A 25,439-nucleotide genomic window follows, 5' to 3' on the forward strand; every position below is an offset into this window, starting at 1 on the left:
TGCGAACTTTAAAAATAATTTGAGATCGCACAAATGTTTATTGCTTATCGAAAGACTTAGTGTGAACTTTTTTTGTTCTTAAAATGTTTTTTTTTTTTTTATAAAAAATAAAATTTATTTAACCTAAATTTCATGCTAGCAATAAATAATAATCGTAAAAAAAAAAAATCAGAACTATTGAGTTATTTTATTGGACCATCTGTGAGTATTATAATACCAACAATATCAAATTCATCGACGCAGATACTAATGTTTTGTATTAAATAATACGCATTAATCATAATAAATGCTAACAGTTTTCGAAAAACTTTCAACGTACCGGCAATGCTCTCGGTACAAGTACAATAATTCATTTTGTACAGATGCAATATAGATTTACATTTTGTTTTACCTATAGGTCTTCGAGTACATTGTATTGCAGTTGTTTATATTGTATACGCATTCGTGCGGACCACGGGAGGAAATGCGATTTTATCTATTAATCTACACACCTGTATATATTCGACGGTGAAATGGACATTAAAGCGTGAAGTTCGCAAAGCGTAAATAACGGACGAAAGAGAACGCAAACAAGCATACCGTTATAATATAATCGTTATTGTGTTGGCTCAAATGTGAATTATCTGACCTTTGTAAAACAATAAAAACCTAGAAAATCGGGATTGGTTACTTGACCAGAAGAATTGTAAAAAATATTTTTCACCCCGGGCGGGTACATCATTTTGATTTTCTGTTACCAGTCTTTCTACTAATTCACAACACTAGTCAAGTATATCGTTAATTCTTTTGACCCATCGTACAACTGTTAAAAGACAAATATTTAGGATACATAGGATACTTACTATAATTTTCTTTATATTATTATTAATTATAATTATATATGATATAAATATATCATGTGCAAATCAAAAACAACGTTTTCGTGTTAGCTAAGAGAATTTAATATATATTCAGGAATCGTAAAAATTAAAACTTATGATTAAAATCATGACTTTTATCCTAAAAAATTGAGTGAAAAAAATAAATAACCACGGTACCAATGAACGCAGAAAAATAACTATATTGTATTCGGCTAACGAGATACGAATTTGGCCAAGGGATCAAGTCACTCCGACACCCTTTCGCAGCAGAAACCTGGTACAATTTGACGTAACCTTTTTAGAGTTTATTTTTTCAACAATACCTTTTTTATATGTATTTGAAAATCACAAGTCCGCGAACCTAGTACAACCGTGGTGAACGTTCAACGAAGTCTGCTCGAGACATGTATGAGTTCATTTTTGTCAATTGTTCATACTATATTATAATAATAATTGACTTTAACCTCTTTCAAACATTGGATACTCTCCGAAATAGTGTTTGCCTGCTCTGAGAAAGCACTGTAAATATAATCTATAAAAACAATTGCAAAAAAAGCTCAGACGAAAAATAGAATAATATATACGTTATAGGTTCAACGAAGCACCAAAATCACGTAAAAGTCGTAATAATTTATGTATTTTTGATCAATGGTAAATTTGATAAAGTTGGGAGTATAAGATGGCAGCTGTCTTTTAGAGGTTTTTTCGATGTGACACATAAAATCATGACATTATTCATTTAATTTCTACGTTGATAGTATAATGAAAGTAGTCCAATTACAAAGAAAAACAATATTAATATGCGTAATGTAAGTAACTAGCATAAATAAAAATAGGATATTATGTATGTAGTACATTTGAAATATAAACTATAAATTAACTAAAATCACGATATTATTGACCTTATACTGATTTGATTTCTGTAAATATTAATAACCTTGTCGCTGGCATAATATTAGTAAAATAGGAAAAATAATCAAGAGAACGAGCACGAGAATCTTTGAAAATGTTCTACAGTTGGAAGCATCTTAAATCCCGATAACCATTATACATAATATTCTCTTTCTTTGGATCCACTTCTGATCCGGATTTTTGGCTGAGTATAAATCCTCTAATCGTACCTCACTTTTTGTTCTACCTACCCCTAGCAACTTTGCAAATCTGCGTTAGAAAATAACGATGATGTAGACGAAATTTTAATCAAAACCACGTGCGGACAGAGTTTTGTTGTGAGGACATCAGGACATTCCGTAAACAGCTAAAATTTCGTGCCTACTGCAAATGAAATGTTTGATGGGAAGGGGGAGGAAAAAATGATTTTCTTTTAGGATCTGTTCCGATCGTCTGTAAATAAATGTCGGCGTATATTTAACAGTGACGTGACCAACAGCAATGCCCCTCATACACACAACATCGTATCGTTTGCGAATGACAGTGACGTTTCTAAGCGTATATACTCAAACACGCTCATGTCAAGTCGATTCTAAATGAAAACGAAATAACGTTAATAATGTCCGCGTTTTATTTTTTAATACTATTACCAACTAGAACTGTATTATCAAGATGTTGCTGTATGCGAATAACTTGCGATATCGATATTTATGAGGATCGTGCAAATGTGTGACGCAATAGACGACGATATTTTTTTAACGAGATAACGTGATTCGTTTTAGGAATGTTTGACTATTTGCAATGGACTTCAGTAATGTGTTCTGATCGAAAATTTATTTTCCTTAAAAACCTTTCCGTCCTAACCAAACATGATTACGTTTATCATAAATGAAAATTTGGTATACAACAGTAAACACATGGTATTTGTAAAGAGAAAAAAAGCAATAGTTTTTATGTTTCTCAGTCGTTCACGTTATAAAAAAAAAATTTAAATTTATTAAAACAATTTATATTATCGTTTTTCAAACATTACCACTTTGATAAAATAGATGGTAAAAATGTAATTTAATTTTTTCTTCGTGAAAAACTGTAACAAATAGTGAAAAAAAAGTTGTTTTGAAGAATGAATGCGAAAAAACTTAAACTATAATAACGTTTTAGTTTAACGGTCATCGCAATAATCTGTCATTTCGAACAGTTAAAAATAAAATAAAAATACATTCAATTTAATAACTTTTTTAAAACTGATGCAGTGTACTGGAAAATACTAACACATATATACTTTATAGAAAGATTCAAATGTATTGGTAAACGTATACATATGGTCTGTCATTGTTCGCTATCGTGTTAAAATCGGAATTTTTTTATATTTTTAAAGAATAAAACAGCTGCAAATCAACAACGCTGTAAGCATTATGTATTGGAATACTGATTGTGTATTGTATACACACTAAAAATGCATAAAAGTTAAGCTATGTGAAAAAGTAAATAATTATACATATATAATAACATTTTTACGATTTTCAAAGAATGACGGCATTAAAAACATATAATTATTACATTCTAAAAATAATATCATTGATCTCAAAATACAACATTTAAAACTACAAGAGTTAGCCTCTCGAATACAAATGAGTGAAAAATGGCTATTTATTATTTAAGTAATACTTCTGAATTGAATATTCTTATAATGGGTATCTCAAAGAGAACGCAGAATTTAAATCTGCAATAAATTAAATTAATTTATTTTAAAAACATAACAAATATATCATTTTTTTTCAGGAGAAGTAAACATTTAACAGTGAAAAACAATATCAGGCATATGACTCTCCCTTACCTAGGCGATTATTATTGCCATGAAATTTACCAGATCACTCGAACACACATTAAAATATTACCCTATCAAGTTCATTGAGGACACGACGATTTCTTGCATAAGTTCCAAAACATTTCAAACTTTGTTCCGGTAAACTCATGACTTAGTATTTCGCTATGAAAAAAAATCACATGCCGTCAAATCGCAAGATCGAAGTAGGTAGCTTTGGTCTTTGCGCAACGAGATTATTCTGTTCAGAAACTTCTCACGCAGCAGAATGACTGTTTCATTTAAAGTGAGACAAGTTGAAACCATACACATTTTATGTTAATTTGGTTCGAATAAGGCTAAAGAAAATTATTGAGCTCAGTATTTTTGTATGGTTACAACAAGACGGCGTAACTTGTTATACTTTAAGAGAAACAATCCCTCTGCTGCGTGAGAAGTTCCCGAACAGACTAATATCGTTGCGTAGCCAAAGCTACCCACCTCGACCTTGCGACTTGACGTCGTGTAATTTTTTTTTTATAGGGATACACTAAGTCACGAGGTTACCAGAACAAAGTTTGAAATGTCTTGGAACTTAAGCAAGAAATTCGTCGTATCCTTAACGAACTTCATGGGGCAATGCGTTATCCACTGAAGATAAATTTTATGGAAAGCATAATAGTATGTAAGGCTAGTAGGGAGGGTCATATGCCTTATATTATTTTTCAGTGTTAAACATTTTTTTTCATAGAAATTAATTTAATTTATAAAATATTAGAATTCCGCGTTATTTTTGAAACACCCTATATTTATTATACATGAATACATTTGTCCTATATATATATATGAAGGGTTCGAATTCCAAGCAACAATTAAACGTATTATATTGTATTGAACGGAGATCAATACCACCACAGACCTAAAATAGTACCCAGAAGGGTTTCTATAACCTACCGAACTCAAATCCTATGAAATTTTCTACTAATGGACAGAGGCGTATTTAGACTAACTTCTAAGGGGGGGGATCAAATTTTATCTTTAATTCAGGCTCAAAATGTACAAGTAAAATTGTTGGTAATATTTAAATCAGGCAAATCCTTAATATTTGTGGTTTTTTTTTTTTTTAATATAATACCAGATCCACTTAGAATGGACTTTTATGTAGTTCTTTTTTAAAACCTATCTGTGTTTTGAAAGTTTCACTTGTGTTTTATTTGATTTTTCATTAAGTATGGATCAGGGCTTAAATAAAAATAATATATATTGTTCACCGTATGGACCTTTAAACGTTCAAAGCAATTGAGCGTTTAACGCTATAAATCATTTAAACTTATTCAATTTAAGCGTTTAAACGTTACACAAATTTAAACGTTAAAAATTTTTCCCGTTTACCGTTATTGACAGTTAAAACGTTATGAACAATTTAGCATTTTGTGTTATTTAAATTAATGTAAAATTTGAAACGTTTTCAAATGTAGAATTTAGCAATTATTACTATGTAAAATAACATTTCATATTTTAAATATTAAATTATATATATTACCTTTAACCAGTGGTGTATTGGTAAATATATTTGTGGGTATACGCACTAAAAAAATATGGATATTAATCCTAAAATAAATTTTCTAGCTTTGCTCGACAATTATTTTCTCTCGATACGTTCGAAAAAATTTAATTAATCCTTAGTAACTACATGTTTATAACTTATATTAAGATTATAAAATATAACACCACAAGATATACATTAGTAGCGCGTTATAAATTGCATAATGCAGATTTAAGAACCATGGGCTGAATGTTCACACTCCATACTATTTTATTCAGTGTTATTCACTACAGTTAACAAAATACATTAAATACAGCGTATACTGTAATCTTCAACAGCTAAATATTTTAATCAATTTCATAGTTCTTAATAATTTTTTCCAATGAACAACTATTAAATTATTAATATTTTTTTTTTTTTTTTTTGTTATCGAGTTATTTTAGAAGCGTATACCTGTAGAATAATTTTTTACATTAGGTGTACGCCGAAAATCGAAAATCTACTGATGGATATACGTCGTATACCCACGTATACATACCAATACACCCTTGTCTTTAACGATATTTCCTTTTTGTAATTCTCATAACTCATAACTTATAAATAAAAGAATCATATTTGTTGTAAAGCAACAATAAAATGCACATACCACGTAAAATTTGTATTTATTGTCAATTTATAATTTATGTATAGTGTATTACTACTGTTTTATCGGTGTTCATCGAAATTATTTTTGAAGAGGCAGACCATACGAGTTCCATGCCGACAGTATCCGACGTGTTTTCAAAAACCTTATTTATAAATTATAATTATTAATGCTTATTTATATATTATTAGTTGATAAATGTATTGCTGTTTTAAACATTATTTTTATATATATTTTATTTAGATTACCCACTAATTTAAGGCAATTTTACAATAATAACTATATTCCAAATCTATCTTACTGTTAGTTATAAATATTTTTCGATGGCAATCTATTTTATGTTTCAATCGCTAATCGTTTTCTGTTATTCGATATTAATTTTAATTGTTTTTTCGTTTCTGTTTCGTTATCGATTTCAATCGCTTTTTGAATAGTTTAACATTATACTTATAACGTTATAAAAACGTTTTGGTGCCCTGGTATGGACATTAAGGCCCGGTTTTTCATTCATCCAATTATTCGCTAGATACGTATCTGTCGGATAAATTTATCTGGCGGATAATCTATCAAATAAAGTGATTCCGGTTTTTCAATGTAATTTTATTCTCCAGATAGCTATCTGACAGATAGTTTTCGGCAGTAAAATTATACTAATAGAAGGTAGTTACTGTTCATTATGGAACAAGTTACACACATTTATTTGATTATGATTGGTCAATGATGAAATTGATAAGGAACCGTTCATAATATTGACACATTATTATTTATTGTAATACTGTATGTAATTACTAATCAATAATTATTAATTTTGTTACGTGTTGAGTGTTGACTCTCGCTCGATATAAGTTATATTCACTTCTTTTTTCAACATGTCTCAAAAAAACATATCCAAAAAACAAACAAATTTCACATTTTATGAAAAAGAACTTTTATTGAAAAATGATCTACAAAACCGTCACGCATTAGAAAATAAAGTGTTAACTAATAAATTACGAACAACATTTTTTTCCAAGTCTGAATCTCATCCTAAAGTCATGGTCATCTCACGCCAGCATATGTTTTATTCTTTCGTATACAGAGTACAGACGACGTCAAAAGTTCAAATATTTAATTGTTTCATAATCATCCTCTTCAAATAAATACATGTATATTGAAATTGAAATTGTGTATATATACACATATATATTTAAAATAATATGAAAAATTATGATAACTAACCATTTTTATGTTATCAGCTGTTAATTATCCGTCGAATAAGATTTATTTGATACAAAAAGTAACGGATAACTTATCTGTAACAATATCCATCGAATAAGGTCTATCCCGACATTGGAAAACTGAAATTTATCAATTTTTTCTTATCTGTCAGATAACTCAAGTTATCTGATGAGTAAATGTGTTTGAAAAATCGGGCCTAAGTATTGTTATAAAATGATCCACATTATAAAAATTTAAAATGTTTATCTCACATATGATCGATTCTTTAAATACGGATTCAAGGGAGATCCCCCTTCGTCCCCTACTAAAATACACCCCTGTTAATAGGTAGTTGTGCCGAAAAATACAAGAGATATTCGTATATTTTTATCCGTAACAATAGGCCCAGTCAATGGCTTCACTATACATACTGTGCGCGCTACCATATTAGAAATATTCTCGCATATACAGATATATTGGTTTTTTTAAAAGCCCACTGCAATGTGTTTATATGTTTTGGCTAAAATGTATGGATATTTGCCGCACCCACACCCTTCCGCATACAATTCTTTATGGAGAAAAACAAAAAGAAAGAACTGTTTTTGGCAGTCGACCCAATGTCATATATAAGTTACATTAAAAACACGAACAAATAAAATAACAGTTCAAGATGTTGAATATTTAAAATTTATATTAAAATAATTATTATTTTATACGTGAATGATATGTATAATATATTATTTATTATTTTGAACTCTAAAACAAATATATGTATAATTGAAACCTTATATAAGATTTACTACCCACATATATTGATATTTCATTATCACCACACAAAAAAAAAGCTTAAGACAATATTTTCTTTCTAGGAATATATATTTAGTAACAATATACTGTATTATTTTGATTGTATTTAATATTAATTTCTGTAAACAAAATTTTTCAATAAATGTATATGTATAATATTTTTGTATTTTATTAAAACAATTAAACACTTAATATTGTTTTCATTATCTAGGCCAGTGGTTCTCAATGGGGGCGATATCGTCCCCCAGTGGGCGGTGAAGTATCACTAGGGGGCATTAAACTATTTTTGGGCGGTAAGGGGGGGGGATAAACTAGTTTTGGGTGGTAGAGGGCGGCAAGCGTGTTCATGCAAAAACGTTGTACACGGTGTGACCTAAAAATAATTCATACTTGATAATCCATATAATAACTATTAGTTACTAATAGGTACTATATGTTAAGCAATGCACAATAACACAATATCTTTCATTATTGATAAATGTATTATCTTTATTATTTTACCGATTGTGCATGGGCATTATATTTTATTATAGGTACCTATATTAACCAACCTTTTAGTAAACCGTTTGATTTGACCCGTACATGTTGTATTAGTTTTCGTTATTATATTCATAATATTCAGTCTGTTAGACGTGTTTTTTAAAAAAAAAATTACTACAAAAATACATGGGTAAATATCAAAAAAAATCAATAAAAGTAATATTTTTTATTTGATTTTAAAAGTAATATTTTTTCTAAATAAACTAAAAAAATATATTTATTATTATAAAATAAAATTGATAAATTATTAAGTTTTTTCAAATATTAAATTTAATTAATTTACTAGTACTATAATTAAAAAAAATATGAAAAATAAAACATAAATGAAAACATTAGTTATGAGATAATTATTCAAATTTTTTTTCAAATTTTCCAAATCATTAACTTCTTTCCTATCTCTCAGCCCATACCATTAATTATAGAATTTTCACATAGGGGGGCGTTAAAGAATTGATTACTACTCAAGGGGACGGTAACAGAAAAAAGGTTGAGAAACACTGATCTAGGCCATAGTCAGGAGTTGTTCGGTTCAGACCTCCTCCCCCCCGAATTTTTTTCTTAAATTATATATAAATGATTGTAAATACCTATGACATTTGAAATATTTTAAAATGTGCAAGTCAAAAAACATATTCATACTCTAAAACTCCCAAGTAATTATAGGTAGATAAGATGTAGTGTAATTCGATAAAATAGAGAGGTTGAAACATAATAAAGGGTTTGAAAAAATTTTAAATGTAGATCGGAAATTGCAATCGACAAAACCAAATTATTTCTTCTCCGTTTGAATACGACCGTTTCCGATGAAATTTCAATCACAATTATTATCAAATACTTCAAAAACGATAAGTATCGGCTCGTTATCAATGTCTATTATTTCGTTTCCAATATTATATTGTTCACGAATAATGCGCCATTCAGTCACCCGAATGTGTCCAATTAATACGGAGGTAGAACGACTGTCTATTAAACAGTGACCTTAGGACACTAACCTGCACGCACATGAACGACAACGTATTTGACTCTCGAGGAGATGATAATGCGAACATATGTAATCACTTCGAAAATAAGGTATTCCATGAGTTCAGAAATCGCAATACCGCACCCAGAGCAATGGTGTGTGAGCAGACCATTTTTAAGAAACCATTGCCATAAATTCAAAGTTTCTATAGGCGTTCGCTCAAAGAATACAATAATGACGAGTATATTTAATATAATAGTATGGTATAATAGTCTTGCTGCAGTTTGCTTTTGCGATCGATTAATTACAGATTCAGATACAAGGGGAGCATATAAGCGATGTCCCCCCCCAAATGTCACGAAAAGAAAAGAAATTATCATATTAATATGTCAAAAAAAGATAAAAATTATATTTTTTTTAATAGCAACTATAAAAAAAAAAAAAAACTAAACTATTTATGCTGTTATTTTAGTTTTTATGTACATCATATAAATAATAATAATTAACTACATTTTTTTTGCGGATAGTTTCATTTATAACAATTCGGTGATTTCAAATCGTGCCAACTTACACGTAACGGATACCGGTCGTCGTTTCTTATCGTAATCGTCCGCATTTATATGCCTATTGCCTATTGTTATAAATATTTCATTGTTAATAATCTAATTTTATTCTGTACAGTCAACGTAAACTACTGGTAGTCGCTACCAACGACAATACATGTTAGAAAATGGTACGTAATTTGTTTTATATAAATTTGTAAAATTGTAATTATATTGGAAAACTATAAACAAAAATAATTAAATACCACAAAACAAAACTTAACTATGTAAAAAATATACAATACATCATTAACCAAAAAAATAAAGCAAAACGTAATTTATAGAATAGGTACCATAAACGATAGAAATCGCAAAACGAAATAAATTAAAATCCATCTATCTATTTAAAAGTTATAATATTGTCATATCGATCGGTTTCGTAGAAGTATTTATTTTACGCGATTTATTTTTATCATATTATATTCCGTATTTGGGTCTTTCTCTGAATCAGTTGTTAGTTTTAAATGTAATAGGTACTAAATAACATTTATAATCAATAGTATCAACCGTAGTTGATATATTAAATAAATTTAATATATTAGAATCAAATTAATTGTGAATAATTTTATTATCTATCATTATTAAATTATTCACAGGTACGATCATCACCGAAAAATGAGAAAAGAAATATAACTTCATATTTTTTACCTGTTAAAAAATAAGTTTTAGAAAATTATAGATCCTCTTCTCAATTAACACATGATAAATCGACATCCAAAACATCACCAATTTCGACTCAAATATCATCACGCCCATCATCACCAACTTCATGCCCTTCTTCAACCCAGACACCATTAGTATCGCCAACTAAAATACACGGTGTTTCAAAAGTCTTCATCCGATTACGAACTGATATAGTTCGGCAACAGTTAATCGCAGGTTAATGACCGATGTATTAATGGAAAGATTATATAACTAAGTTTATTTTAAGTTATTTAGTTGATAAATTTGGCACCGTAATGGTTAGTGAACTAGGAACCGTTAGTTTGTTTCGTTATGACGACTCCACAACAGAAAGCGTTTTACGTCCTACGTTTCAATAAGTGCGAGTCGGCATTAACCATTCAACGTGATTTTCGAAGAACTTAGGGAACTGAAGCTCCTACTACTCAAAAGATTCGACGTTGGCACCAAACGTTCCAAGAAAGTGGTTGTCTGTGTGCACAGAAACGCTCAGGTCGACCTCGTTTCTCTAACGGAAACATCGAGCATGTTCGACTGTTTTGTTCGAAGTTCATCCCTGGTCACCACGTTTCCCTGACCTCACAGTGTGTGATTTTTTTTTTATGGGGCTACATAAAAGATAAAGTGTATGTACCACCATTACCTACAACCTTGGAAGAGCTTAAAATTAGAATCAAAGATGCTGTTCATGCCGCGATATCAGATATGATCAGCAACGTTTGGGAAGAATTTGATTACCGTATAGATGTATGTCGGGCAGTCGGTGGGGGTCATATTAAACATTTGTAACCAAAGTAAATAAAACTTGACTATTTTAAGAATATATTTTACTTTATTTTACCCATATATCTTCATTTTTAATATAAATATAAATCTTTGAAATTGGATGAAGACTTTTAATACACCGTGTACCACAAACTTTTTACTCGACTGATATAGGTCAATACATCGAAAAAACTATTGATGATTATACAAAATGTCAGCTTTTTGAAAATCCTTGGATGCCATTAAAAGATTATTTATTTCCCTATTCAGAACATATTAAAGAAGGAAAATAGATACGCCGGTATGTCGGTCATTAGAATTTAAATTCTAACAATTAGTTGGTATATTCTCCATCGAAGCAAAAATTATTCTGTAAATATTGTCCAATGTTTAATAACCAACACAAAGGTGGTTTAAAAAAAAAAACGTAAATTTACAAAAGTTTGTGACACAACCATTAATTAAATTTGCAAAAATGTTATGTAAATCAGGAGATTTCATAAATCATGAAAAAAACACAGTACTATAAGGAATTTTTGAAAACTTATCATAATCTTAACTTAGAAATAAATAATTTATTAAATACTAAATGTTTAGCAAAAGTGAATAAGAATAGAATAAGCCTTGTTTCAACTGTCCAAACTATAATATTTTTAGGCAGACAAAATATTTCGCTCCGAGGTCACAGAGATGACGGTATATTATTAACAACGACTCCAGTTAATACCAATAACCAAAGTTCTTCTTTAAATGAAGGAAATTTTAGAGAACTATTAAAGTTTCGTGTTAAATCAGGTGACAATACTCTTGAAAACCATATTCAAAACTCTTCTTCAAAGGCCACATACATAAATAAAACAACATAAAATGAAATTATTGAATGTTGTAGTAAAGTAATTTTAAATCACATTCTATCAAGAATTAAAGAGAGCAGCGGTTTTTATAACATCATATTTAATGAAACTCTTGATGTGTCAAAACATTCACAAATCAGTTTGGTTTTAAGATATATCTATAATGATTCAGTTAGAGAAGATTTCTTCATGTTTGTTAATGCTTTTTATGTAGCTTCGGCTCTACTAGAAGAAACTGAATATAACGAGAAAAGTGGAGAAAAAAAAGAAATTTCAATAACTGGAGAAGTACTAAGTAAAATTATTATCAAGCAAATAAATAGTATAGGCCTTGATTTGGAAAAATGTGTGGGCGTAGGAACTGATGGATGTAGCGAATGGTGTCAGAACTTCGTGGAGCTGTTAGTGAAATCATCAAAGTAGTGCCTAATTCCCGTAAATGCCCTTGTTATAATCACTCGCTAAATAATTCTATATCACAATCTTCACGCGTAAAAAATATAAGAAATCTTATTGGAGTAATTAAAGAAACTGTATAATTTTTTTTCTGCCTCAGATAAAAGAACAGTGATTTTAAAAATATATGTTGGACATCAATTAATTGACTTATGTGAAACGAGATGGGTCGAGAGGCATAAAGGAATAATGAATTTTGTGCAAGATATGCATAACATTGTTGATGCATTGTTAGAAATTACATCATGGAAACATTTAAATACTTCTGGAAAAGCTAAATCCCTAGCAACAGTATTATGTGACAGTGAAATTATTGTTTCACTTTGTAGTCTCTCTCATATGCTTAGCTACACTCTTCTACTAATTAAATGTTTTCAATAAAAATCTACCTACTCATTTATATAAAGCATCCAATGTAATGAAAGATACACTAAATATTTTGTCAGAATGCCGAGAAAATGTTTCTACTCAATTTACAAAAATTTATAATTAATCTGAAAGTATAGCTAAAACTCAAAATGTTGATTTTAAAATTTCAAGGAATTGTTCAAGGCAAACTAATCGCGCAAATTATCAGAAGTATTAATACAGAAGAATATTATAAATTAGCCATATTTATTCCATTATTAGATAATGTCATCAATGATTTAAAAAAAACGTTTTCACAAATAACACTAGAATGCTTCAATGTTTCATATATACTTTCTAACAAGTTTATAAATGAAAATACAACTTCATATATATTAAATAAATCAGACGTTATCATTAAAGCCTTTGCAAACGATTTTCAAGCACTTTTTTCATATGATAAAGTCATGGCATTTACTTTATTACGTTCTGAGTTTTCAGTATGGAAACAAAAATGAAACCGTGAAAAACTCGAAAACTTTTCAGTAAATTCCATGTGTGTTACGGAAATACTTGCAAACTGTCACGAAGAAATATTTCCGTTAATCAATCGTCTTTTGACCATTTTGATAACTCTTCCTATAAGCAATGTAAGTGCTGAAAGAACGTTTTCAACACTACGAAGACTCAAAACATGGCTTAGATCAACTATGTCAGAGACCAGATTAACTGGACTTGCTCTTTTAAATATCCACCGTGATATTTACGTAGAGGTCACTAAAATTATTGACATGTTTTTAAAAACAAAAAAAAATTAGATTTTACTCTTTAGTTTCATATTTCATATTTTTTATTGTTCTTAAGTAAAGAAAGTTCTCTTCAATGTACCTACATAGTTTTTTTTTTAAATTTTTAGTTGAAAGTTTATTCCTTTACACTTTATAGTGTAGGGACGCCGGAACCGGGTGAGGGGGGGGCAAGAGGGGCAGATGCATCTCCGGATTTTTTTGTGGAGGAGCAAAGAGTATATTTCACCCCTCCAAATATAGATACGAACATAGTTGATACTTCATGTGGAACAGCTTGGAGAAGAATTTAGACTGAGTATATATAATATATTCAGTAATAATAATAATTAGGGCTAGGATAGTATAGGATTTTGCATTTTTTTTAGGATTTACAGGACATAGCTTTTCAAGCACAAAATGTAATTTGGTCATATACGAATCCAAATATATAGTTTTTATTTTGCTTTTTTTTGCATTTTTTGCACTTTTATGGATTTAGGGTCATTTTGTAGCATTTTTAGGTCATTTTTTCAATTTTACGGGCATTTTTATACTTTTTTTAAATCTTGGTAATATTATTATACATTTTCATTTACATTTGATGTTCTCGATAAAAGTTTTGAATTTGTAACAGAAATAATTATATAAATATTTCAATTATAGAGATAGTGTGTTAATACTCGTTATCGATAATAAAACCACATATATATTATAACAATAAACTTTGATACCACGAGTTATCTTAATCGTAAAATTAGATGACAGTTGTGTGGAGTGTACCTACGTATGGTTTTGTTAAATATCTATTTAGTTAGTGTCTTTAATTTCGGGATTGCGTATATATTTTTTATTTTATAGTATTTTTTGTTGTTTATTTCAGAAAATTTCAAGCTGTTCATTGCATGATAAGTCCAAACTTCAAACTTGAGTTTTTTTTATGCTATTTTTTTAAAATATTATAATTTAAATAATTTTCTACCGAAATATTAATTAATAAATAATAATTAATAATTATAAATTATAATTTATAATGCATTTTTATAATATTTTAAAATCATTTTTTATCTTTTGGGCATTTTTTAAGGTCATTTTTAGGTTATTTTAATGTCATTTTTTTAGGTTTTTTGGGTCATTAAAATCCTAGCCCTAATAATAATCTATTATGACTAAAATTATAGATTAAATTAATTAAATATACCAAGGGATTATCTGTTAATACAGTATTTCTGTCTATAAGTGAAAAATGAATTTGAAGATAAGACTTCAGTGCCATACATAATTTGTCCTCATCCGTCCGAGTTATTTATAAAAAAGAAAAACAAATGTTAAAAACAAACGTGTTATCAACATTAATATTTATATTTTATTACATTATACCATAGGTTCCCAAAGTATGCGCCGCGGCGCCCTAGTGAGCCACGATGTATGTATAAGGGCGCCGCGCCGACATGAAATACTATCAGGTTTAACATTTTCCTTATGATTAGTCATGTTATGAATTAGAGAAGGGCGCCCAGAAAAAACCTTGGATCAAAAAGGACGCCTTGAGTTGAAAAAATTTGGTAAGCACTGCATTATACACTTATGTACCTCGTCTATTTTCTACAAAAGTATTGTTTCTATAGTATTGACACTCGTGTGTAGTGCGTACAGCTTATGTCTAGTCAGTAGTCATTATTATTGCGTAATATTATTATGTCATTATGATACGTGGTTCTTAGTTCCATGGCTTTTTGAGTGATTTTAAATTACTGATTTATTTACTACTATTAGTAATAATAATATGTTTTTCATTTTTCTAAATGTTCATTCATGAAAATATAGAATGTTCTTTTGGTAAATATTGTTGAATAACGAATCTATGACGATGCGTGTGTATATGGAATTATATTCTTATGTATATTTATGGTTTTAATATCAATATATAATTATTTTTTAATTTCATTAACGAGTAATGAATATGAATATATATATATCAAAAAATTAACAAGAAACTTTTAGGAGTGAAATAACATTCTTTAAATTAATGTTTGGTAATTATATGTTGTTTTGACATGTTTAGTGGAGCAGAAGGAAAGTAAAAATATTTTTGAAAAAAGTTAGTTCCTTAGAATTGAGTCTCTAGAAAAATACTTATGAAAAAAGTTAATCTTCAAGAAAAGTAATTACACTGGGCTTTAAAAAATATTGTGCCCCGGTATGGATGTGGACTCACGTATAGAAAATACAGACTTAAGTACTTAGAATGTATAAATATATAATGTATCAGTTAACTTTTTTAAGTCTGGTACTATTTACATTTTTATTCTGGGTAAAAAAAATAATAGAAAAAATTAACATGCATAGTTATGTAGATGGACATTATTTGTGAATTTCCAATTGTTCAAAAAAATAGAATCACAAAAATAATGAAAAAATCGTCGACATTGACGCACGATATTTTTTCATATACCCAGAACTTAAGATTTAATGAATTTGACTTGTGCTCGTATTATACTTAATGCAAATAGGTACTAAGTTATTGATATTGAATTTTTATTAAACACAGTATCATATAGTTATATCTATAGCGCGGATTTGTATGCACTTAAACGTATCGAAATATGCCATATAATATGCAGTAAAAATCATGAAAATATGCAAAAAATGTGCAGTCAAAATCATGAAAATATGTAAAAAAATATGCAGTCAAAATTATGAAAATATGTAAAAAAAAAATGCAAGAATTTTTTATTTATTTAAAAGTTATAATTCAACTTCAAATAATTAATTACTTAAATACTTAATAAAAAAAAATGTAGGGGATTTTCTGAACAATTTATTTTTAAAATTTTATTTATTATTAAAATGAATAATCATATGCATTTCAAGTTTATCTTCTGTGAAGCTGTATCGGTTAACATATTTTTAAAGACTAAAAACGAACGTTCGACGTCAACCGAAGTTATTGAGGCATATTTGAAGCAACTTAGTATTGTCGGGTCTTTATAAAGATCTTCGAGCTGAACTTTTTCACCTAATAACACTGAATTAATTTTTCGTAGAATTTTCAAACTTTCATTTTTGTTGGAAAGCTCGTTTAATTTTGTTGTAAGAATTGCATCTTTCGATCTAGGAATAGAATGAATTTTTTCTTTCGTTTCGTCAATTATTGAAAAGCTTTCATGTTAAGTCATATTTTGAGTTTCCAGTTTTTTTATGACTATCACTAAAAATGCCAAATGAGTAGATATAAATGTTAAATCATTAACAACATTACCATCTTCAATTATATCCAAAACTTTTCTAATACTTTGCGCATCTTCCATTGCCAGTCGCTCGATGACTTTTTTATATTTGGTAAAATAATCTGCGTAATATAACGCAGCATGTATCCATGTTCCCCTCCTTGTAAGAACTAGAACAGGTGGTAAAGGGATATTATTAATTTCTTCTTTAAAAATAGAGTATCAACTAGGCGCTTTTAAAAATATTTTCTTCCCATTATTAATTAAAGTATTAACTTTTGGAAATAACTCCCTTACTTTTTCTGCAAAACGATTACAAGTATGAGTGGTACACGTTACATGGATCATATTAGTATAAAATATCTTTAAAGATTTCCCTGCTTTCACCATGTATGTCGCCGCGTCTGTTAACAAAAGTAATACATGCCGTTTCATTCCCACATCTGTCCATAATTGTCATTGACAAATCGTGTAATCGTTTCATTGTTTGTTTTCTCCAATTGTTTACATGCTAAAAGATAAGGGTTCCCAGAAAAGTTTTTATTCATAACTCCTACAAGTATATTTGCAATGTATAAGCCCCGTGCATTAGTTGTCTCGTCTACAACAATATATATAAAATTTTTCCCGATTTTTTTCTTTAATTTCATTCATTGTTTGTTGATAATATATATTTAAATAGCTCTTTCGAAATGTGCTTTCATCTGGGATAGGATGATTAATGTATTTATTCAAAAAATTACGAAACTGTTCGTTTTTTAACTTGTGTAAGAGTATGTAAGAAGAAACCTTAGCAAAACATAAATCTTCAAAAAAAGTGTTATTGGTAGAACTTGATCTAGAACTAGTTGTAAGTAATTGTTATTTGATAAGTTATTTTTAAGTGCAGACAGATATGCAGCTAAAATATAAAATTAAAATAAAAAAATATAGAAAATAAATAAAGAAAATCTATTTCTATTTTTATATTTATCGACTTGTTTTTATGTGTTGATCTACCTGAGACTTTCTCTCACAAACAATAGATTTTCCACAATGGTTGCAAAATAATATATTCCCGTCAGTAGTAAAAACCTCGGTGTCTGTGTTAGCTGTGGAAATTCATTCACGAATTTTGTTACAAATTGAACTCCTTATTTTTGGCATATTTACAATTTACGGACAACGACAAGCGACGAAACTTAGTTGTATATTGGTATGTCGATAACTGACTGCTACAGTAAGAGTAATTAAGATTATAGGTAGACACACGTTTATTTTCGGCATATTCACGATTTACGGACAACGACAAATGATGTAACCAAGTGCCGAGTGGTGCGTCAATAACCGACTTACAAAGCAAGAGCAATTAAGTTTAAGTTGTAATAAATTATTTATTTTATAAATAAATATATATATATATATAAATTATTATTTAATGACTATGAAATTCAGTTTTAATTTTTCTACTTGACAAAATATTATTTTACACATTTTTTTTAAATTTTCGCTTCAATATGTAATAAATTTTGAATTTTTCCAAAATATGCAAAAATATGTCATAACCTCTAAATATGCAGAAATATACAAAAAAAAATTTCACCATTAGCTTCAAATTATGATGATTCATGGAGATAACTGACAAAAATCCAAAAATATTAAAAGGAAAAAAATATGCAATTGCATAGAAATCCGCGCTCTAGTTATATCTATCATATTTTAAATTGTAATTATTATGGATGCAAAAATTTAACATTATTTTTAAATGTAAATGATAACAATCATAATACACAGATTGATTTCACAGAAATTATTAAATCGGTACAATATAGTTACCACCACCACTCGGTATTTTTACTATCTATACATTATGTCCGTAATTTTACAGTTCAATGAATAATAAAGAGTTATCAGTTATGTATTTAAATTTTATTGGTTAATGATATAATTTTAAACGTGTTATTTTTTGTAATATTATGTCTGTGTAGGTAACATATTCTATTATAATATTACATAAATTAATTATCAAATCCCGAATTCAATTTCAATTTCCACAGCTTCATGAAGTTTCATCACTGGATAGATTTTTCTATCAATACTTCAACCCTACTACTATTCTTGCATCAATTATGCTTATTGTAAAAATATACATTTACAAATTGTATAAATAAATATTAAATAAAAAAAAAAAATAAAATTCTTCAGTCACTAAACTATCGTTCTTGCAGTCGACGAATTTATTTCAAAACATTATTTGGTTATGTTTTGTTTGACAACTGCATGTTATAAATAAAAAATTTAGTCAAACGGAAGTAAAATGAATCCCACTAACCATGGCACGCGTTTGACTAGCACGCCGGAATAAAATAATAGACGGAATTAAAAAGCCATTTATATACTTCACGGATTCCTGCGCGAATTCTCTTTTGTGTTTTGAATGGTAGCTTATTCAAGCCTGTTGATAAGTCGGACGTTATTTTGGACCGTATTGTACCTAATTTACCTACACCGAGTGCCAGGAAGTTATAATTATTTATATCCCAAACGTGTGTAATAGACAGATAGGCTTTCTGGCCGCCGTCCAACGATCGTATTTTTTCAAGCAAATCAAACACGTTTCCGATTGAAATTACCCGCACATCAGAAAGTCTTGGATTTTCGGATAGGAACAAGAAACGGACAGGTGGAGGTGTGACGGTATTCAATAATGAAAAGAGAGAAGAAAAAACGCAAAAAAAGCGCGCGTTAAACGAAACGGACGCCCTCACCTGGTTTCACCTTAGTCGCCCGCTGTTTATAAATAAAATCTAGTCCGAGGGCGTTGGAAATGAAAAAAATATACTTGCCAAGTTATTTTCTGAATTTGACATCCAAGTTATTTGGTATATAATGAAATGGAAGAAAGAGAGAAAAAAGAAAAAAAAAATGAAAAAATGAAAAAATGAAAAAAAAAATTCTCGTGTCTCGGCGACAGCGACGGCGGCGATGATATTTTGACTCGTTGCCCGCTGGGCGTTCTATGGTGGCAATTCATCATCGAACGATAATTCTCGCGGTTTAAAACGTGTGCCCTTTGATGGCGGTATACCAATTGGTATAACATATCTACAAGTTCACGGACTGTTGACAATTCACACAAGAATCCATTGCGATTTTTTTCCCTACCAACAGAGAGTAGTTTCAGTTTTTTAGGATCTACTGCAATAATATTATATAAGACGAATGACTGCAATTAACGTTGTCGGGGAACAAGACATGTCGTTTATGTATGTCTTGCGCTACTGTTACAAAGCTATTGCATTTACATTATTATATACATAATATGTCCATCCAAAAATAACTATTTGCACGTAAACCAGTGGTGTGTCGAAAATCGTCGAACGATAATGGTTCCATTTTAGGTTATCCGTTAAAACTGTTGAGTTAAAATTAAAAAATTAAAAATGTTAATAAAAAAAAAAAAATCGCAAGTGTTTTGCAGAATTCTGCTGATTTTATTTGTACCAAAATAAACTCACGGAAAGCATATTTTTTTGTAGTAACATGAATTATTAAATATGACAAATCAGGAAATATTATTATTACATTCAATTGAAATAGTTTCAACCATAAAAAAAAATTGTTTTATTAAAAATAATGATATAACTTAATTTTTTTTTTTTCCGGAAACATTTGACAATTTTAAATATTATGTTTTATTACTATACCATCTATAGTATTCGATTTCCGATTCATATGCTGTACAAAGGAGTTATATAATTCATTACTAGCAAATATATTTTGAATTGCCAAAAGTATAATAAAATTGACAAATAAGATATACTATAAAATATGTTTTTTACCGTGGCCTCGGGATGTGTTAAGATTTAGTATATAATAAATAAAAATCTATAGTGAATTCCCGCAGATAATGTCAAACGCCAATACATCGAATATTATTGATACCCTTAGAGATTAGTCTTAAAATAATTTATAGTTTGAAATTAAGATTTTCTGCTGAAAAAATATTACGAACAATATAGTATTGTACAATAATCTAATTAGACGAAGAAAATAAACCAATTATTATTATCACGGTTCGTTTTAAATATTTCGATTTACCAACACATAGAGTATTTAAATAAGAAAATGTTCACGTGACATAAGTGTTTATTCCTATTCGATAATAATAATATGGATTTAGAAAAATAACGTCAAGACTATGGCAAATAGAAAAAAAATGCATTCTACTTTCGTTTGCTGAAAACTGTAATCGAATAATGAAACAAAGAAGACATCTCGTTGTGAGTTCAGTAATTGGTATTCATACAATACGAGAGAGATTGTATAGGGATGAAGCATGATAAACGAATTTATTATTAACCTTTATAATTACAAGTATTCTATAAATACACGGATGTCGTTTATTCTCGGTTTGTGTCTTATAAATCGCACGAGCATTGGCAACTCGGTATGCAGACCGCATTAATGACGGACAACTAAAAGGTCAAGAATCTAAAGAGCAAATACACCACATACCTTGTATGCACATCTGTGTACATGTATAATTACAGAGGTCGATAATCTACGCCATACTCGTCGTACTTTTGATGACATCGTGCGAATACGAAAATCTAAATCCCTTACAACTGTTCGCATGCGATTTCTAACAGGAATTTAAAAATCTGGACCACACTATTTTAGAATGTGAAACTGCACGAATAAAATTATTATTTTCAGTGAATCGGGAAAGAGGGTCCTGAAAGTTGTAATTTTTCAGATGGTATTTTTGTTTTTTAAATCAGATTTTAAGGTACTGTTAAATATAAATTAATGACTTCAAATATTTAATGTTATTGCTGGTGCATTTCCTACACAATTATACCATATGCAGTCACACATAATTTAGACAATACATAAAAACGTATTCATTAGGTCCAAAACATTTTCGCTTGGTGTACGAACAAGCTGTGTACATATTGAATTTAATAATAAAATACGCGAGAGGTAACGATAATAATAATACAGTAGATTCTTGTTATGTCGAATCTCAAGGGGAACAGGAAAAAGTTCGAGATATCGAGTTTTATCAAAAAATTTGGAAAAACATTGAAAAATAATAATATATGAAAATAAATAATACGAATGCTTAAATTATATAATTTGAAAACTTAAAATACTGAAATAATTAAAACAACTGAATAAATATGCATAAATAACTTAACAAATTAATTTTTTTTTAAATAATCTGTCATTAAAATGTGCTTAATATTACTATCTATAAATAGTAGAACTTTTCAATTTTATAGTTTAATTTTTCTATCGAAATTTAAAAGCCACTCACTAAATAATGACGAAATCATTCAAATCTTTTTATTTGACCTATAGTCGGCTAGAAAAATGTTATTTCATTAAACCATAATATTAATTATAGTTATTCAGTTCCAAACATATTTGCTCCTACTATGCGCTTTTTACCGCATTTTCACCTAAAAATTATTTATCTTTTAACATTAAAGTTATATTTGGTAAGAATTTGAAAAATAATCCCGTTTCATCGACGTTAAAAATATTATAAGAAGCTGCTAAATCGTCAGGAAGGGTTTTAATCCAATCTGAACAACAATGCGTCTACTGAAGCACTTTCTCCACAAACTTTTCGAAAAACTATATCATGTCTTTTTTTCCAATTTTATGACAACCGCTAGCTTTAAAATTAATGTGTCCCAATTGTTGCGCATATTCGTTTACTTTTTCAAATAAAATTGTTCCGTTTAATGGTATGTTCTTATCTCGACACTGAGTAAACCATTTTAACAAACATTTATCGATGACCACTTAAGGAGTCCTTCTCATTTTTTTTCATATTTCCACAATTCAACTTCAAAATTTTATCTTTCTGTTTAATAATTGACGATAATGTATTAAGTAAAATATTTAAGTCTATGGCCATTTCACATTTTTTACGGTCATCTATTTTAACCAACTATATTTAACGAATTTTGTCCAAAATTGAAAGGAAATTTAATTTACGCTTCTTTTCCATTTCACTACAAACGAACGAACGACTTACGAAGGACTACAAACGTGACCAATGTGCGAAATCACAATAATTGTAATTATTACTATACTGAATATACTGTACAATTGTCTGTTCTTAACGTAATAAAAATATTATTTGTGTACTCGAAAAATGATTGATTGTATATCAAGTTATTGAGAGCAAAACCCTTTAAAACAGTGGTCCACAACCTTTTTTTGTTCACGGCACACCATTATACATTACAAGTTTCACGGCACACTCATGCAATTGACAAAAATAAAAACTTTGGCTAAGCGCTTAGATATACAGTTGAATTAAAACCGTACAGTTTACCTACATATATATTGTCTTATTTGCACAATTGACATTTAACTTTCATAGTTTCATCAATCGGTATTTTCAAACATTTTTCACGGCACACTGGTTGAGAACCACTGATATAGAATGTAATGTTAGTTTCAAAGAGAATTCAATGTTGTTCATGATAACGAAAAATTCAAGATAGTGACGTTTGACATAATAAGAATCTACGGTATCATTTCTGCAGTTTTCAAAAATACAATCGAGCTATCGACAAATCTAACCTTCAATTGTTTTACAGTTCATTACTCTCGTTTACTTTATGTCGAAACTCTAATCAGTTCTAAATTTGCGTATTGCGCCCCATCCACTGACGTACAATACGTGATCTCTTCTCAATAGTACAACGCGAAAATCTCCCAGCCACCGTCAATCGTGAGTAAAAAGACAAGGCGTGGTGATTAAGTTCCACCATTTGGTTTGTAGGAACCGTGGCATATTTTTTTACTCGTAATTATCACACCAATTCCTACGTGTCATATCTTAAGGGTTTTTGCCAAGTAAATGTGAGCGCACAAGTTTCACTAAAGACGCGCGGGGAAAGTTATATGTGTAAAAATATGTTTGCCGCCTCCAATCCTTGGAATTTGTCAAGAAACCCCTCTACTCGAGTATACATACGTATTATTCGTTTACAATGGCGTTATAATTATTATTTGATCTTAATTGGTATGGAACTCGAGCAACAGTATTTGCACGTATGTGTGAGTGTATATCTTAATTATATGCGCTTTACGTTATGAAACTAACCGCAGTAAATATTCGTCTCCGAGATATTAGGAATAAAAAATTGACAAACGCAATATATACACGTATACAAACATATACACACAAAATAGTCTCAGCGCATATGTGACGCACAATATCATGTTCTTTAGTCCATGAAAATCCCCTCGTATTTTATACCCTTACTTTACGATGTGTGTTTCCATTCGCTTTTTCCCTCGCTTTGTCCGTCGACCAATTGTTTCAACCTTCGGCGAAAACTCGGCCCCCCACAGTATGTCAATACCGATAACGTTGTAATAAATATGTTTCCCACAACCCGTGCATTTGACGAAAATATTCGAATACCGTTTACTATCGTCTATCTACACCAGCGTTTATAACCGGGGGAAGTCGCGATCAACGTAAATAAGGGATCGTATGAATCAGAAACAATTAAACTCTAATAAAGAAAAATAAATTTTTATTTATATTAAAAAAAAAAGAAATAAAAATTCATAATCACAATAACAAAAATGAAAAATCTAATAGTACTTATAATTACACTATGGAACTTTGAAACTATTAAACAATGAAAAATAAATTAGAAAGTTTTTTTTATTTTTTTATTTTAATACGTAATATACAATCTATATCAAACGACACAATAAGCATATATGATAAGGGGTACAGATAACATGAGTATACAAAATACAAAAAGTGAATAAAGAAGCCACCCAATGATGACACTTAAATGTTGATAGTTTATATGAAAAATGTAAATGAATTATATATATTTAATAAGTTAGTATTTTTTTTTTTCTATATTAAAATTTGTAACAGGTATCTACCTATTAGAAAGTAAAAACTAAATGTAACATTTGTGATAGTTTTATATTTAAAAATTTGTTTTGTCAAATTGGAAGTAAATTATTTTATAAAAATATCAAAAGATTTTTGAATTTAGATTTTAATGCCATCATGGATAAGAAACCTTTTTGCATAGTTAAAAAGTAGCGAATGGAACCAATGTTTACTCAAATATTAGTTATTTGTTTTGTTAATGGTAAATTATATATTATATATATTGTAACTGGTTAGATAGATAAAAGCTTAAAATCGTTTTAATTATAAGGGGGGGGAGGTGATTGATTTTATTTTTATCTATTTTGGGGTCACGACATAAAAAAAAATTTGAGAAACGTTGATCTACACCAGTGGTGGGCAAACTTTTTTAATGGGGGGGGGGGGGGGCACAAGGCTTAAGAAATTCTAGAGGAGGGCCAGAATTATAAAAAAAATGCATTTTGTGTTAAAGCTTTGAATCATAATATTCTAAAAACATTACAGCATTACAGACAAATGTTACAAATTACCTTTTACCTTAAATAATAATTAAT

The 25,439-nt window shown here is 29.1% G+C and overlaps 1 pseudogene; it reads right to left on the reverse strand.

The window, feature by feature from the left end:
- Positions 1 to 10,587: 10,587 nt before the first annotated feature.
- Positions 10,588 to 18,119, reverse strand: LOC112683482 (annotated as a pseudogene).
- Between the last annotated feature and the right edge of the window lie 7,320 nt (positions 18,120 to 25,439).

Source organism: Sipha flava, unplaced genomic scaffold (genome assembly GCF_003268045.1).
Source record: "Sipha flava isolate LNK unplaced genomic scaffold, YSA_version1 227_pilon_pilon, whole genome shotgun sequence".
NCBI lineage: Eukaryota > Metazoa > Arthropoda > Insecta > Hemiptera > Aphididae > Sipha > Sipha flava.